At 38.3% G+C, this 17,642-nt stretch overlaps 1 pseudogene; it reads left to right on the top strand.

Moving 5' to 3' along the window:
* The first annotated feature begins 897 nt into the window (after positions 1–897).
* Positions 898–16,011, top strand: LOC130875625 (UDP-glucuronosyltransferase 2B31-like; annotated as a pseudogene).
* The last annotated feature ends 1,631 nt before the right edge of the window (positions 16,012–17,642 follow it).

Genomic DNA, 17,642 nt, shown 5'->3' with positions numbered 1-17,642 from the left:
TTGTTCTCATTGCAGTGGGCATACAGATTGCCCAAGCTGCAGAACTGTCACCCACATTCAGGTGTCTCTACCTCTTAAATGATCATATTCAAATGAATATACACAAATGATCAATTAAAGTGCTTTAAGAAGTAAAGTAAGAATTATAAATATAAGATATTAATAAAGGTGTGAAAATGTATTTGAAATTTGTTTTTCTGTTGACCTCAAATACAGAAGCAGCTAGGGTAAGTTTCATTAATAGGACTCATTAAAACGAAAACTTCTCTCATCAAAAAAAAATCATTAAAAGTACTGAAAAGATAAATCACAAACCTGGAGAATGATTTGAAAGTCATATACCAAAAAGAAAGAAGGAGGAAGAGGAGGAGGAAGAAAAGGAGGAGAAGGAGGAGGAAAAAGAGAAGGAGAGATGATCCAAGGATATGAATAGACATTAGCCATGAAATAACTGCAGGTGGCCAATACACATATAGTATTATGCTTAACGTCATTCAGACTCAGCCCAAAAAAACAAGATAATAACAGGCAAGCGGAGACATCAGGAGACTGCTGTACTGTGTGGTGAATGGCAACCCAAGCAGCTCCTTGGAAACAGTCTGCCACTTCCGCGGACTTTAAAGATACTACAGAGAAACCCTGTCTCGAAAACTCCAAAAAAAAAAAAAAAAAAAAAAAAAAAAAAAAAAAAAAAGATACTGAGCATTCTGCTCCAGGATAAAAGACAAGTAAGAACAAACCCACATAACCCACATGAACCCTTTACACGCAGCCAGGACAGTAACATAGCAGCAGGCAGGGTGGATCCCCATTTTCAGGTCCCCGCCCCAGCTTGTTAAACTCCCGCGAGGTCCTGCAAAAAGTTTCCGCCCAAGCTTCCTGCCTGGCCAGCTCCCGGACTCACTGCTGCACCCACTTTCATGCTCACCCCGGGACTGGCCACGAGTTCCATCGGTGTCCCGTTCTTCGCTGCCCACTCAGGAGCAACTCTGTCATCTAGCCCACTTCGGGGCTCCCAGAGAACACAGGTCAGGATAAACTCTGTTCTGCACAAGAACGTGAACTACTTTGCTTGTTTTTCTCCCATCTCTCTAAGTCCTCTTGCCTTTGATCTCTGAGGCAGAGCTCATAATTCACCGGAGTTCATGTTTTGTTTGTGCTGTGCTTAGCACAGCCCTGGAGCTTAAGCAGAGAGGCACTCAGTCTTTTTCTAATGATATCTTGCAAACAAGGGGTTATGCTTGTGGTGATGTCTGTAAAAGATTCGCGGACTTAGAAAAGGGTTTAGATCAAAATGTAAAAGAGGAAAAAAAGAGATGGGACATTAATATTAGTAAAAAGTATTGATTAGTAGTCAAAAGTGGGAATAAAGCTATCAAATTAGAAATGAGGAAGTGTGGACTCACTGTTACAAAACAGATTTAACATCACATAACAGAACCTTCTCTACCTCCTATAACATGACAGCACTTTAAAGCCTTACAAGCATCAAAGCCAGTCACAAAGCACCAGGAATTTTATATCAGCTACGTGAAAACCTCAGAATAAGAAAGCAAAGGTGCTACATGACTAAGGGGTCACAGCCTTTGTGTCTCAACAAAGCAGTTACACACACACACACACACTCACACACACACCTAAATAAGCCAAACAAAGGAGTCAAATTAATTGTGAAATCCAGAAAAAAAAAAAAAGCAGATTTATTCATTGTGATCACTTTAGGAGGAGAGACAGTCACCCATAACAAACTCCATCATTGAGATTCAGACAACACATAAGCATAGCTAAGCAGTACAGCTGTTATGTGGTCTCTTGCCCAATATTACCCTAGTTCTAGGCTCTACAAAAGCCTTAGATTATATAGCATGTAAATGGCCTTTGAAGACAGATTTCTCCTGGATGCCCCCAAGGCAGCAGACATTTCTTCTCCCAGCAGAAGGTCACCAGAAAAATTCTAAGTTTGGGCATCCTTTCTTTCCGTACTCTGATAGTCACACTGGGAAGCAGAAGTGTCTCAGATTATATTTACTCCTGCCATCATGACTGGTTATAAGAAAGAAGATTCCTGGTTGGCCAGAGCTTGAGCCAATGGAAAAGCTGAAAGAACAGGGTTTCTATCTAGGATAAAATCATCTCTAATTTTAAATACAGTGTTTATAATTATATTGAATAATGTATATTCTGAGGTTATGCTTTAGACCTCTGAACCATTTATTTGAAATCATTAAATAATATGATAAATGATTTCTGTTGCCAACATTCATGTGGAGACACCCTGAACTGTGATATTTAAAAACTGTGACTCAACAAATATTACTTTACTGCAAGTTCCTAGCAAGGATGCAACATTAGAGGGAGAAAGAGGAGAGGTGAGATCTTACTTTCCTCTGTTCTCCAAGTACACTATACAATCAAGGTCACTGAGAATCGGTAGTCATTTCAGATGTTCACATCTGCCTCCTGGATTTTGCACTTGTCATTCTGAGACTGTGACTGTCTCCTGTGTATTAGCTTTAGTGGGCACAAGTTATATTTTAACTATTACTCTTTCTATATTTGTAAGAGCTGCAAATCACCATTTGAAGAGCTACTCTGAGCTTCCCCAAGATGTCTGTGAAAATGACAGCAGCCCTGCTCCTGCTACAGCTGAGTGGCTTCTTTGAATCTGGGAGTGCTGGGAAGGTGCTAGTGTGGCCAATGGAATACAGCCATTGGCTCAACTTAAGGACAATCCTGGATGAACTTGTGAAGAAGGGTCATGAAGTGACGGTTCTGATACCCTCAGCCTCCCTTTCTTATGAGGTTGGAGACACATCTGCTATTGAATTTGAGACATACCCTTCATCCACTTCCCTGGCTGATGTGGCAGCAATTTTCATGGAATCAATCAGGAAATGTGTTTATGAGCTGCCAAAGAAATCATTTTGGGGATACTTTGTATTGTTGCAAGAAGTGGTTTGGGAAGATTCAAATTATTTTGAAAGTCTCTGCAAAGATGTAGTTTTTAACAAGGAACTCATGACAAAACTACAAAATTCAAGCTTTGATGTCATAGTAGCAGATCCCTTCGTGCCCTGCGGTGAACTGCTGGCTGAGATTCTCAAGATACCACTTGTGTACAGTCTCCGATTCTTCCCTGGCTCCACACAGGAGAAGTACAGTGGAGGACTGCCACTGCCTCCTTCCTATGTGCCCGTTGCTATGTCAGAATTGAGTGATCGAATGACATTCATGGAGAGGGTACAAAATCTTATCTATATGCTTTCTTTTGACTTTTGGTTCCAAAATTTTAACGAGAAGAGGTGGAATCAGTTTTACAGTGAAGTCTTGGGTAAGTGCCAGGGTCAACTGGGATTGTCACATTCAGAATTTGCTGTGTCATTGAAGGGGAACTTGAAGCAACAGGATTGACAACAGGATTTCTCTCTCCTAGTAAAATGGTGAAAAGGCTATGAAATTATCTGCCAAAATCAAAGCGTTGTAGAAAACCTTAGGTCCCAATGTCAACTGCAGAGCCTTGTCTATGACTTACAAGGGACTCTTCAGAAAGGCACAAACACAGAAAACAAATCTTTGAGAATTTCTCTAAAAAGTAACTGATCAACAAGTTTAACTCATGTTTTTTTCTTCGTTTTTTATTCTTATATTTCTCAATTTTTTATTGATCTATGTATTTTTCTCTGCTCACTTCCCCTACTACCCTCTCCCATGATTCCCATGCTCCCAATTTACTCAGAATATCTTGTCTTTTTCTCCTTCTCATGTAGATTAGATCCATGTATGTCTCTCTTAGGGTCCTCTGTGTTGTCCCAGAGGACCCTAAGAGAGACATACATGGATCTCTGGGATTGTGATTTATAGGCTGGTTATTCTTTGCTATATGTCTAAAAGCCACTATGAGTGTGTACATATTTATCTTTCTGGATCTCTTACCTTACTCAAGGTGATGTTTTCTAGATCCATTCACTCGTCCGCTAATATCAAGATGTCATTTATTTTTTTCTGCTGTGTAGTACTCCATTGTGTAAATGTACCACACTTTCCTTATCTATTCGTTGATCAAGGGGCATTTAGGTTATTTCCAGGCTCTGGCTATGACAAATAATACTGCTATGAACATAGCTGAGCACATGTCCTTGTGGTATGATTGAGCATCCTTTGGATATACACCCAAAGTGGTATTGCTGGGTCTTGAGGTAGGTTGTTTTCTAATTTTCTGAGAAATTGCCGTACTGATATGTATAAGAGGCTGTACCAGCTTGCACTCCCGTCAGCAATCGAGGAGTGTTCCCTTTACCCCACATGCTCTCCAGCATAAGTTGTCATCATTGTTTCTCATCTTGTCTTTTCTTACAGGTGTAAGATGGAAGCTCAGAGTTATTTTGATGTGCATTTCTCTGATGGCTAAGCATTTCTCTGATGGCTAAGCATTTCATTAATCATCTTTCATCCATTTTAGATTCATCTGTTGAAAGTTCTCTGTTTGGGTCTGTACCCCAATTTTTATTGGATTATTTGTTCTTTTGGTGAACAATTTCTTGAGTTCTTTGTATACTTTGGAGATCAGCTCTCTGTTTAACATGGGTTGGTGAAGATCTTTTCCCATTCTGTAGGCTGCCATTTTGTTTTGTTGACTGTGTCCTTTACAGAAGCTTCTCAGTTTCAGGGGTTCCCATTTATTAATTGTTTCTCTCAGTGTCTGTGCTGTTGGGGTTATATTTAGGAAGTGGTCTATTGTGCCAATGCATTGAAGTGTGCTTCCCAGTTTCTCTTCTGTGTGGTTCTGTGTGGTTGGTTTTTTTGTTAAGGTCTTTGATCCATTTGGACTTGAGTTTTGTGCATGGGGATATATATGGATCTATTTTCATTCTTCTGCATGTTGATATCCAGCTATGCCAGCACCATTTGTTGAATATCTTTCTTTTTTCCGTTTTATATTTTTTGCTTCTTTGTCAAGAGTCAAGTGCTCCTAGGTGTGTAGATTAATATCTGGGTCTTCTATTTGGTTCCATTGGTCCTCCTGTCTGTTTTTATACCAATACCAGGCTATTTTCAGTACTGTACCTCTGTAGTAGAGTTTGAAGTCAGGGATTGTGATGCCTCTAGAAGTTTCTTTATTGTACAGGATAGTTTTGGCTATCCTGGGTTTTTTGCTTTTCCATATGAAGTTGAGCATTGTTCTTTTAAGATCTGTAAAGAATTTTCCTTGGATTTTGATGGACATTGCATTGAATCTCTAGATTGCTTTTGGTAAGATAGCCATTTTTACAGTGTTAATTCTACCTACCCAAGAGCATGGGAGATCTTTCCATTTTCTTCTTCAATTTCTTTCTTCAAAGATTTAAAGTTCTTGTCATACAGGTCTTCCACTTGTTCGGTTAGAGTTACTCCAAGATCTTTTATATTATTTGTGGCTATTGTGAAGGGTGATGTTTCTCTGATTTCTTTCTTAGCCCATTTATCATCTGTGTAAAGGAGGACTACTGATTTTTTCGACTAAATCTCGTATCCTGCTACATTACTGAAGTTGTTCATGATAACTCATGTTTTAAAACCATAAGTTGTCTTGTGTGGTGACATCATCATCATCATTCTATTGATACCATTACTGTTATTAACATGAGTATGTGCATGCACTCTTGTCTCATGAGTGGGAAGTGTGTGCTCTGTGTAAGTGTGTATGTGTGTGTGTGTGAGTGTGTGTGTCACATATGTGGATGTCAGATTTAAATTTGATGAGGTTCTACTTCCACTTTTATTTGCATTTTCAATATCAATGCAGGAGACTTAACTCAATTCGTTGAGCTTTCATTGTAAATACTTTTACCACCTAATTCATTTCACTAGTCACTAAAACAATAGCTTTTAAAAAAAAACTCCATGTCCTCATGATTTGTACATATTGCCTAGGGACTACTAAGTATTTCTAGCTTAGGGGTTTGCATAGCTTTGAGAACTTTTCCCTTTATATACATTAGTTCTCTCATTTAATATTTGAAATATTTTTTTATTTCACCTGCTAAATTTCTGCACAGCTGTGAATACACTGACTATATACTAAGCACAGAAAACATATGAATTTAAGATTTGGAGAATTTATATTAATTTATTTGTTAGAAGGGTTGAAATTGTATTTAAAATGTATACCACTGAAGGGTAGGAACAATGACTACTAATTACAGTGTTTTAAAATATTTTTAATGACCAAACATCTCTCTTTCCATGATTTGACTTGTTACTTTTATTATCTGCAAACAAACTTATACAAGCCTAATTATTACATAGTCAATCACTAATCAAGAGCAGCATGAGGCAAGGAACAAAGGAGTAACTAAAAATTCCCTTTGAGATGATCTTGGACTATACAGTGAGACTCTGTCTTGAAATAAAGTGATAAGCAGAAACCCATGAATTTTTACACTTGGCATGGCAGCTCACACCTGTAATCCCAGCAGCAGCATTGTGGAGGAAGAGCATTTGGAGTTCAAGATCAACTATGGCTAAATAGTGATGCGAGAACCACACTGGGCTACACCAGAAAACCGCAAAACACAACAAAACAGCCCAAAAGTCTCAGTTCACTTAGAGGAGCGCACATCAAGGCTCAAGCTGCTAAACGGGGCAAACAGGATGGAGAGTAGCAGGGAACGGTGTTTCCCTGAGTGTGACAAACAGGATTCACAGGTGACAGAATTTATATACCTTAAATGGCTTATCTAGGTATAATCATGAATTTCCAAATTGTGTTACAGATGTGGGATCCCCACCCACGTCACTTCACAATGACTTTGAGTTTACATATATCTAAGCATAAGTATGAGAAACATATTGCAAGCTTGTATCAAACATTATACACACAGATATAGATAAATAGATGGATAGATAGATATAAAATTATATTTTTCTAGCCCAGCAATACACTTTTAAACAACCTCAGATACATTATCAAAATTATTTCCAGAAGGGCTGGAGAGATGGGTCAGTGGTTAAGAGCACTGCCTGCTCTTCCAGAGGTCCTGCATTCAATTCCCAGCAACCACATGGTGACTCACAACCATCTGTAAGGAGATCTGGTGCCCTCTTCTGGCATGTGGGTGAACATGGAGGCAGAATGTGTATACATAATAAATAAATCTTTTTAAAAAAAATTATTTCCAGAAGACTACCTGGCATACTCATCTTCTCCTGACATTTTTGTCACCTGTCTTACCTTGGCTATCTTGATTCTTCTTCAGGAAAACCCACAACACTCACTGAGATGATGGGGAAGGCAGACATATGGCTCATTCGAACCTACCTCACCCTGTCTTACCAAACTTTGATTTTGTTGGAGGACTCCACTGCAGACCTGCCAAGCCTCTGCCAAAGGTATAGATGCATTTGTTTGCTTCAGTTTTGTTTTGTTTTGTTTTTGCATTTTCAGCATGGGTGATTATCTTTTATTCCTTCAGAATGTTCTTCAAACTCAGAGAGTCACAAGAATTTAGATAAGTAAGTGGCCAGTAGAAATGCCTATATCTATTCCATCACAAGAGTGTGACTATCATTTGGATTAAATTAATTCAGCAAGGTTCTGTTTTAGATAAACAATTTCTTATATTTGAGTGTAAAAAGAGTGAAAAAATACCTAATATAGAGAAAGGTCCACAAACCAACTCCTTTAGAAAGTGATTTGAGAGAAAATACATGGAATGTCAACAAAGAAACATTTATTTTCACAAGTCACAATGGCTCTATTTACTTTCTTGACCAATCACACAAGTGAGAACACACCCCTGACCATATATGCATACCTACACATACATTTTCAGTAACATAAATTGACAATACATAGTAAATTTCTTTCCAATGAAACTGACATCTATTAGAAAGAACACAAATAAAAAGATAATGGACAGTCTTAACAAAATTAGCAATAGATTGGTGATCCATGAGTTCTACTCCTGAGAATGTGTGTAAAAGAACTGAACAAAGGACTTCAGTGAGATAGTAATGCAAGGATGCTCTTGGCAGCACTATTCCTGAAGGGAAGCAGGCATGGTAGTTTGAATAAGGATGATCCCATAGGCTCATATACTTGAAAGTTTAGTTCCCAATTGGTGAACTGTTTAGGAAGGATTAGGAAGTGTGGCTTAGTTGGAGAATTGTGTCACTGGTTGTAGGTTTTGAGGCTTCAAAAGCACAAACTATGCTTGGCCTCTTTCTATCTGTCTGCCTCTTATACTACGGGTTTAGTGCAGAGTTACAGTTCTAGCACCGTGCCTGCCTGCCATGGTACTCCCCACCGTGATGCACACAGAAAACCATCTGAAACTTGAAACAAAACCCAATAAAATGCTTTCTTTTAGAATTTTCCTTAATCATGGTGTGTCCTCACAACATTAGAACAGTAACTAAGAAAGGGATAAACAACCTAGATATCACTAGAATTATTGATAAAAATTATATAGTGTGCAAATAAAAACAATCGCTAACTCATTAAAACCTAGGGTATAGAAACACATGCTATGACCTTAATAACAGTACACTAGGTAAAGTAGCCAATGAGCAAAACAGAAATAAAATAAGAAGACCTTATGAGAACTCCCTAGATTGGTCAAAATAATAGAAACAGGAAGCAGGTATTTGGTGGCCGAAGGACTAGGAAGGGAGAAAGAAAACTTTGAATTAAATATTAACAAATCTTGCCTTTCAAGATGAAAAGAACTGTTTGTGTGAGTGTGAGTATGCATAACACAGAGAGCTGTAACCTTTACAATTGAATACAACTTACATCTTATATGTGGATGTGAATAGTTTTTAAGCACCCACCACTCTGATCATTTCTAATGCTATTCAGTTTCTTCCTGTGGATGTTGCTATCAGTTTTATGCAGGTTGTTTAGTGTTGCTGCTCCTCGTGATGGGCTGATATTTCATCAACAGGAAATAGAAGACTTCGTCCAGTCTTCCGGAGAACATGGTGTGGTGGTGTTTTCCCTGGGGTCCATGGTGGGTACCCTAACAGAAGAAAGGGCCAATGCGATTGCAGCAGGCCTTGCCCAGATTCCACAGAAGGTAAGAAACAGTGCCTCAGTGTGGCACCCCCACTGAGATGGTCACATCCTGTTCAGGTGTGAGAGCAGAAACCTCGTGTGAAATCGAAGCTGTCACGATAGCTTTAGCTACTCTCTGAAGTCACTTGTGACACAGAAATACAGAAGACAAATGATGTCTTTGCTATTAACACAGTGTTCAGAAAGAAAAACACTTAAGTGTCTTTAGACTTGGTGGTAGGAACGTATGATAAGAACACAACTGTGCCTTGTTACTTATTCCATTTCCTTGGAGGCTATTTGTGGATTTTCACACACCACCCTATACTAAAGCCTGCTATTTAATTGTAAATAAGCAGGCATTCAAAACTGGCAGTTGCAGGACCTGAGAGGTGAATTATCTTTTAGAGCACGTGTTGCTCACCCAGATGACCCGAACTTGGTTCTGTGCCTTCACTTCTGGCAGCATACAGCTGCCTATAACAGCATCCCACGGGACCCAAAGCATTCTTCTGTCCTGACACACAAACATACACACACATCCCACACAGAAAAAGAAAGAGAAAGAGAGATTAAGTTACACATAAATAAAATTAAATCTTTATCATAGAATTTGTGCTATTCTGGTTTTTTTTCCTTTTATCTTATTTTATTTTTCTTGTTTTGGTGCCTGTTTGGGTTTTTTTTTGTTTTTTGTTTTTTGGTTTTTTTTGGATCTAAGAAAAATTTTATTGTGTTATGAATTCAGACCAAAATAGACAAATACCACATGTTCTCTCTCACTGGCAGTTCCGAGATCCAAATCTTCAGCTATTAAGTTTCCTTAGCACCCCTCATCAAAGTAGCTTACTTTTGCAGAAAATGGAGAATTTCACAAATAACTACCACTGGGTACAATGCAGAGATCAACAGATCGTAGGGAAACCAGCCCAAGTGTTCCACAGACCTTAGTATCTATGGTTTAGGGAACATCACAAAAGAGGGCACGGAGTACCAGGAAGTCTGACACAGTTTCTCCCAGGAAGGGCTGAATACATCAGATCTGAACAATCAATAGATGTGGTAACACAGAAGGGGGAAATTCTCACAAGGCCACAACCCTGTATAAGGAGCTTCAAGCAACCAATGACTGCTGATTGAGGGAGAGTTAGCCTCTCCCAGGCATGAGTTCCCTAGTTGGTTGACCAATATAAAGTGACTATCTCTGAAAACACGTGAACACAAACACTAAGAACAGATTCAGCAGGTTGTAATTAAATATTTAGGCATACACATCTATATGTTATATATTATTCATAAATAAGTTTTATGTATGTGTGTGTGTGTGTATGTAACAATAATAATCAGGTAGAAGAGGTTATTCATTTGAAAGTAGCAGAAGATGTTAACTGAGTTAGAAGGAGAGACACGGGGGGGCGGGTTGGCTAGAGAAAGGGAAGTTAAGTGGAAAGTAATGCAATCAATTGCTTCCCTCTTCTTTCTACTTAACTAACCTAACTGAGATGGTTTCAATCTGAGCTGAGCAAACTCATGCTTTAGTGAGCCATGTACTATGTCTGCTTTCTAAGGTATTCCCTGATGTACTCTGTGATCTCTGAAATAGACTTCTTGTCTTGAATGGTATATGATTTTCTGAATTATATGCATACGTGTGCTAGAAAGTGATTATATAAATGTTCTGTGTCATTTTATATTTTTTACATAAATAATTTTTACATTTTATATATTTTAATTAAAGCCTGTTTGTTTTCTAAGGAGAGAAAGAAAAGATGAGGATTTCAAAGAGAGGGGTAGGGATGAAAATATGAGAGACGTGCAATGCAAATCCATAAATAGAATATATTTTATGGCTGAGAACGTCTTATTTCAATAAATGGAAACTAGACAAAAAAAATAAAATGTAAAATTTTTAAATGGGGTTTGTATCATAGCATTACATTCCTGGGTAATCATGGCCAAATGTGATCACCTGCATTGAAAATGGGCCTATGCTGTGATGTTTCCCCTGCTAATCCAAAACGTATATAGAACAGGATTTTCCAACTGCCAAGTCCACCTTCAGGAACTGGGCCTGTTAACGCTGGAAAAGGGGGTTAACTCGACGACATGCTCTTGAAGTGATCATGTACACAGTCACTCTTCAGGAGCTAAACTAATAATATACCTATGATTAAGGGATTATAAATGAACAAACTCAAACACTATTGGCAAATAGTTATGGTGAATTTGAAAAATAAAAACTGTTATAAATATATCCTGGAAGAGCAAAACCAGGTACATATGAGTAACTTTGATGAATTGGTTTATTTTTTTGTCCCCATCCCGCCCCTTTGATGAATTGTTGAACTGGAATTGCATTCATACATTTTAACGCCTGCTTCATATGACCAGACATAACATTGTCTAAGCTGCTGTTGAAAAAAATTTAAAGTGCCATGCTGAAACTCGGATAAGCATGAGACTAACTGCAGGACCGTGAGGAGAACTTGCATCCTTGCTGTAGCAGTTCTTCATGGTTCCCATCATCCATCCTCACTGCCTGGCCCTTAGGAACTAGCGTTTATCTCCATTGATTCTTAATCTCTCCAGAAATCTAGCAGGTGTAACTTGACATTTGACCAAATAAGATGCTAGCTTCGTCTTAACAGGTTATTTGGCGATTTGAAGGTAAGAAGCCAGACACCTTGGGCTCCAACACTCGGCTGTACAAATGGATCCCCCAGAATGACCTTCTCGGTAAGTATCAGGAGACACTTGAGACATAGGAATGGCTGCTCAGGAGGGGGATGTCCGCACTAATTCATTTATGACAACTGTGATCTAGTCCTGGGGAAAATGGATAAAGAACTGATGTAACTATTCTGTGTAGTAGCATTCGAGATGAGAGAATCTATTGCCACCGCCACGCTAATTACTGTTCAAATACATTTAAGTCACTTCTAATTTCTCTCCACCTCCTATTTCTATAACTTAACATTTTCCTTTTCCCCTACAGTAGGGCAATTTGAAATGCCAGTGACTATGGTATTCTTTTATTAAGAAGGCCTAATTTACTGTGCTTCCGACAAAGACCCCACAACATGAAATGTTCCTACATGTGATGAAATATTGCCTGTCCTCAGTCTGATTCCATCAAAACTAGCACTTACCCCTACTGCTTGGAGCCAACCCATCTAGAGCAGGAGTTGCACTGTTTTCTTAGGAGAACATTCTCTCCTGAACTTGCACATGATGTTTGCTCCACTTGGAAGGAGCTCTGCCCTTTTTTGTCCATTGAACAAAATCTTTCTACTTTCCAAATTCCATGTACTCTATGTGACCTTCACTTAATCCCTGTGGACTTGCTGTGCTGTGTGGTCAAAGAAATGGGAGGAATTCAGTTCTGTTCCATGAGTATGATAATGTTGTCTAGAGAATATTTTCCCTTTCTGTGCATTTTTCCTCTGCCTCTCATTTTCTTTCTCAGACTTATATTTAATATTTGCCCTTAATTTCTCTCCTTGCTAGGTCACCCTAAAACCAGAGCCTTTATTACTCATGGTGGCACCAATGGCATCTATGAGGCGATCTACCATGGGATCCCTGTGGTGGGCATTCCTTTGTTTGGAGACCAGTTTGATAATGTTGTTCACATGAAGACCAAAGGAGCAGGGGTTCGAGTGGACTTTCTCTCAATGTCCAGTGCAGATTTGTTCCATGCTGTGAAGAAAGTCACTAATGACCCTTCGTGAGTACAGTGAATTTATTCAAGATGGTTTTTGTCCAGATAAGTTTTCTCCAAGGTTACAGTAGCATTTTTCTGATCTTTAGTCTGAGTTTTAGAACAACAACATAAAACTCACTTAACCACTGTAAAATGAGCTTTTACTGTCAATAATAACTGCAAAGTATCCCTATAGACTAACTATACAAGAAATTAGTTTAGAATAACTTGATTATGTAAAACATTTTCTCTTGCTAAATGATAGGACACAATTTCCACAAACAGGATAAAATCAACAAACAGAATAATGAACCTAAAACGTACTAAATATTACAAGTCAATGACTAAAATATCTGAGACTCATATTCTTTGTTTAAATAATTCTCACTCATTTCCCAAAGTAGAATAATTATGAATGTACATATATGTGCATATGTGTATATAAATATACAATATGTAATAACCAGCTGGGCGGTGGTGGCACACGCCTTTAATCCCAGCACTTGGGAGGCAGAGGCAGGCGGATCTCTGTGAGTTCGAGACCAGCCTGGTCTAAAAGAGCTAGTTCCAGGACAGGCTCCAAAGCCACAGAGAAACCCTGTCTTGAAAAACCAAAAAAAAAAAAAAAAAAAAATATGTAATAACCAAATAACTTATTTACCATTTCCATCTCCTTGAGCATTTATAATTTTGTTTTTGTCCATGCTGAAAGTCTCCTCTTCCAAATTCCACAGCTACAATAAGACATGTGACTTGTAGTACAGTCACGGACTCACTGTAGAGCACTGTCCTGCTCGCCAGTGGCAGGACGTATATATTAGCTGACCTCTCTCTGTCTCCACTCACTGTCTCCTTTCCTAGACTCTGCTACTCTCTACTTCCATGAAATCAACTCTGTGGTTCCACACACATTTACGGCTGAGTTTGTATAACTTAGTGTAATATCCTGTGATTTCATCCTTATTACTGTAAAAATAAGATTTCCTTCTTTATAATTGTTAAATAATATTCAACTATGCTTTTATGCCTCATTTTATTTATCCATCATTTCACTATGGGCACTTCAGTCAATTCCAGTTTCTAACTATCATGATCAGTGATGCAAAAACCATGGGCCTTAGGTTATCATTTTGAAATATTATGTATTATTTCATTAAATAGATTCCTAATGGTAAGATAGCTAAAACCAGGGTAATTAGTCTGTAAATTCATGCTCTTTTAGTAGCTGCTGTGCTGAAATACACTCCAGAAATCACTTACATTAGAAATTCCTCCACAGACTCCTACCATTGATCAGTCTGTCGTCCTGAGTTCAACATACAAAAGTGGCATTGTAAAGGCAGAGAATAGACTCACACATGTTTTCCTCTGACCTCCACGCATGCTGCATGGTACATACCACACCTCCATGGCAAATGGAAAAACAATGAGAATACATAACTATAAAAAATAGTTGAAAATTACCACATCGTCTGCATCCTTGTAATTACTATGCTTGTGACTCTCTTAGAAGTACTGGGGGCGGGGGAATTCAGACTCTCAAGCATTCTAGGCAAGCTATCAATGGGCTACATCTTATCTCGTCTTGTGCAAAGTATGTCCCTTTTTGCCAGTTTACCCACTTTTCAACATTAGTGGTATTTTTATTGAGTTTTCAAAGACTTTCAAAGACACAATGCCTACACAAAAGCGTCAATGCAATCGTCTTCAGACTGTGTTGAGCCACCTACCTTGCAGTGCCTGAGACAGCTTATAAATATTTACTCTGCTAGAAAGATTTCCTGCCCAAAAGGGTTTCCCATTTCCGTTTTGCAAAGAATTTCTTGGAGAATACCAACTTCCAGGCAAAGCTTCAAACGTGCCCCAGTCAAAACCACACTGTACCTAGTGCTCCTCTGTGGCATTTACTGAGTCTCATGATGCTTTCCAGGAATTTTCTTAGGCTTGAAGAACTTAAGTAAACTAGTTGGCTTTTGATATTGATGTCTTTAGATATAAGGAGAACGCCATGCGGCTATCAAGAATCCACCACGACCAGCCAGTGAAGCCCCTGGACAGAGCTGTCTTCTGGATTGAGTACGTCATGCGCCACAAGGGAGCCAAGCACCTTCGTGTGGCAGCGCATGACCTCACCTGGTACCAGTACCACTCTCTGGACGTGCTTGGGTTCCTGCTTGCCTGTGTGGTGACTGTGGTGTTCGTCATCACAAAGTGTTGCCTCTTTTGCTGCCAGAGATTTACTAAATCTGGAAAGAAGAAGAAAAGGGAGTAGCTGAAGTGGGAGGACTGACACATGGACCTCCTCCAGTGCATCACAGCAAGGGAGGCTGTGAGGGCAGGGTCCTTCATCCTGTGACGAGACAGCTTTTCAGTTTCTTCATCAAATCTCAGGATTTTTTTTTCCCAGAGAATTAATAATTTTTGCACCATATGTACAACAGGCCTGAAATTAAACTGAAAAATAAACCCAGTAAAATTAAAATATTCAACATGAGAACACATAGGAATTTTAGAAATTCATTTTTACATATTAAAAGTTATGCCAAAAAATACAATTGCTGAGGTGACAACTCCGAAGGTAAATCACTGGTCTGTCAAGACTTTCTCCTTTAGCTTGGATTCCCAGAACCCATATCAAAGCTATAACTGGTAGCACCTGTAGGCCCAGTACAAGCAAGCTAAATGTGAGTCTGAGACAGAGTTTCAGACTTGCAGGCCTCATGAAGTGTGGAAGGTGAAAAATAGCACTGGTGGTTGTGCTCTGACACCCATATGCCTGCCGTGATAGGTGTGCCCTCATCACAAATGAGCACACACATATAAAAATATACAATTATACACTTCAAACTCACTAACTCCCCCAGAGAATGAAGGTGTCTCAGAGGTTGTTTGTGTATGCAAGATCACTAGGAAGCCCACTATTGATATCAACATGGTTTTGCAAGTATTGAAGAAGTTTTCATTTTGCTCATTGCAGACTTTGTAGTAAAATGTAGGCAAAGTGTTCAAGATTGTAAAAATCCTGGCCCCATATTCATCTTTGGGATACCGGTATTGGTGCTGGTCTCACACTGGGCACAAAGCCTCTGAATAACCTTTTCTTAAAGATCAACCAAGACAGTACTTGGAGTGGAGAGATGGGCTCAGCAGTTAGGAACACTAACTCCTCTTCTACAGGACCATCAGTAACACCAGTTTAATGGAGTTTGTCACCCTCTTCTGGACTCTGTTGGACCTACATTCACGTGGTGTGGCTGTACATGCAGACGCAACATACAGACACAAAAAATAAAAATTAATATTGAAAAACTACTTGGTTTTGTGAAATGAATTTTGTTTCCACTTAACCCTTTAAAAGAATAATAAAATTGTCTCATTATCATAATTAATCTTTGGGAACAGATGTAAGATTCTAAGTTTAAGTTTTGATATCACAAACAAAACTCAAAAAGGTATGTTTTCACTGTTGCAGTGTGTAGAAGTGCATGTGTATACGTCTATGTCCTTTTTAACAAACAGTATAATTTACCTTTATTCTTCATACTTATGCTGTGACTTCAATATTTCTATACGAGTTGTTTTGATATAATGAATATGCGCTGGGAAGATTGCTCACTGGTTAAGAGTCCTTGCTGTCCCAGAATTAGGAGTTAGATCAAATTTCCATCATGTGTGATCTTAATGTCTGCCTAACACTTGACCAGGACTTCCTGACTTTTATTGTTTCCACTGACGAGTAAGGTGTAATTCAGATACATATGCCTTTATATGTTACTTGGTGTCCTTCCTTTGCAACTCTTAATATTCTTTCTTTATTGTGTATGTTTAGTGTTTTGATTAGTTTTTGTTAGTTTTAATGTTTTCTTTAATCATAAGACTATTTCCTCTATTGTATCTTCAATACTTGAGATTCTCTCTTTCAGATTTTGTATTCCGCTATTTATGCTTGCTTTTGTGATTCCTGATTGATTTCCCATATTTTCTGTTTCCAGAATTCCCTCAGTTTGTGTTTTCTTTATTGTCTCTATTTAAATTTTCAAGTCTTGAACCTTTTCTTTCACCTGTTTAATTGTTTTTTTCTTGGTTTTCATTAAGGGATTTGTTAATTCTTCCAATTTTTTGTTTGTCTTTTCTTCCATTTCTTTAAGGGAATTTTTAATTTCTTCTTTAAGAATCTCATACATTCTCCTCGAGTTATTTTTAGCTCTTCTGCTTCATTTATATTAAGGTGTTAAAGTCTTGGTATTGATTATTCAAGTCTCCAATTGATAATGCTCTCAAAATAATTAATGTTCTCCATTATAATCTCACTGAATATATAAATCACACTTAAAGGTAGACCCCATGCCCAGAATTAAATGGCCATCCCCAAACAAATTCCATGATATTTTTGTAGAGTATTTTTTTTTTATTTTTAGTCTCAAAGTCTTGTTTGGGCAGTTTTTAAAAATATTATTTGTATTCTCCTTGTATATTATGGTTTCTGTTTTATATTTTTATGTGGAATACGTGCGTAATTTTTTGAGGGTGTTCACAGCAACCTTTCAGGGGGATGTGGTCTATCATACCATATTGGTCTAGAAGCAATCCATAGTTTCTCTTCTTTTGTGAAAACAAAATAAGAACCTTTATTCCCAAGCAACATGTCCTTAGACCCAAATTTGGAAGTCATGATGTGTAACATGAGGTCCTGCTTGCTGAGGTTTCTGTCCTGCTCATTTCCCATAGCCATTTAGCCCCCAAAGAATCATACAGAAGTCTACATTAGATATAAACTGATTGACCCATTAGCTCAGGTTTCATTTTAGCTCTTATAATATATACCAATCCATTATTCTAGTATATACTAGAATAAAAAGGTACACATGGCTGGGTACCTTTTTTGGCAGGGTAGGTCACATCTTG

This window comes from Chionomys nivalis, chromosome 6 (assembly GCF_950005125.1).
Source record: "Chionomys nivalis chromosome 6, mChiNiv1.1, whole genome shotgun sequence".
NCBI classification, from domain to species: Eukaryota; Metazoa; Chordata; class Mammalia; order Rodentia; family Cricetidae; genus Chionomys; species Chionomys nivalis.
Note: the sequence above shows the minus strand (reverse complement) of the source record. Positions and strands in the feature narration are given on the sequence as shown.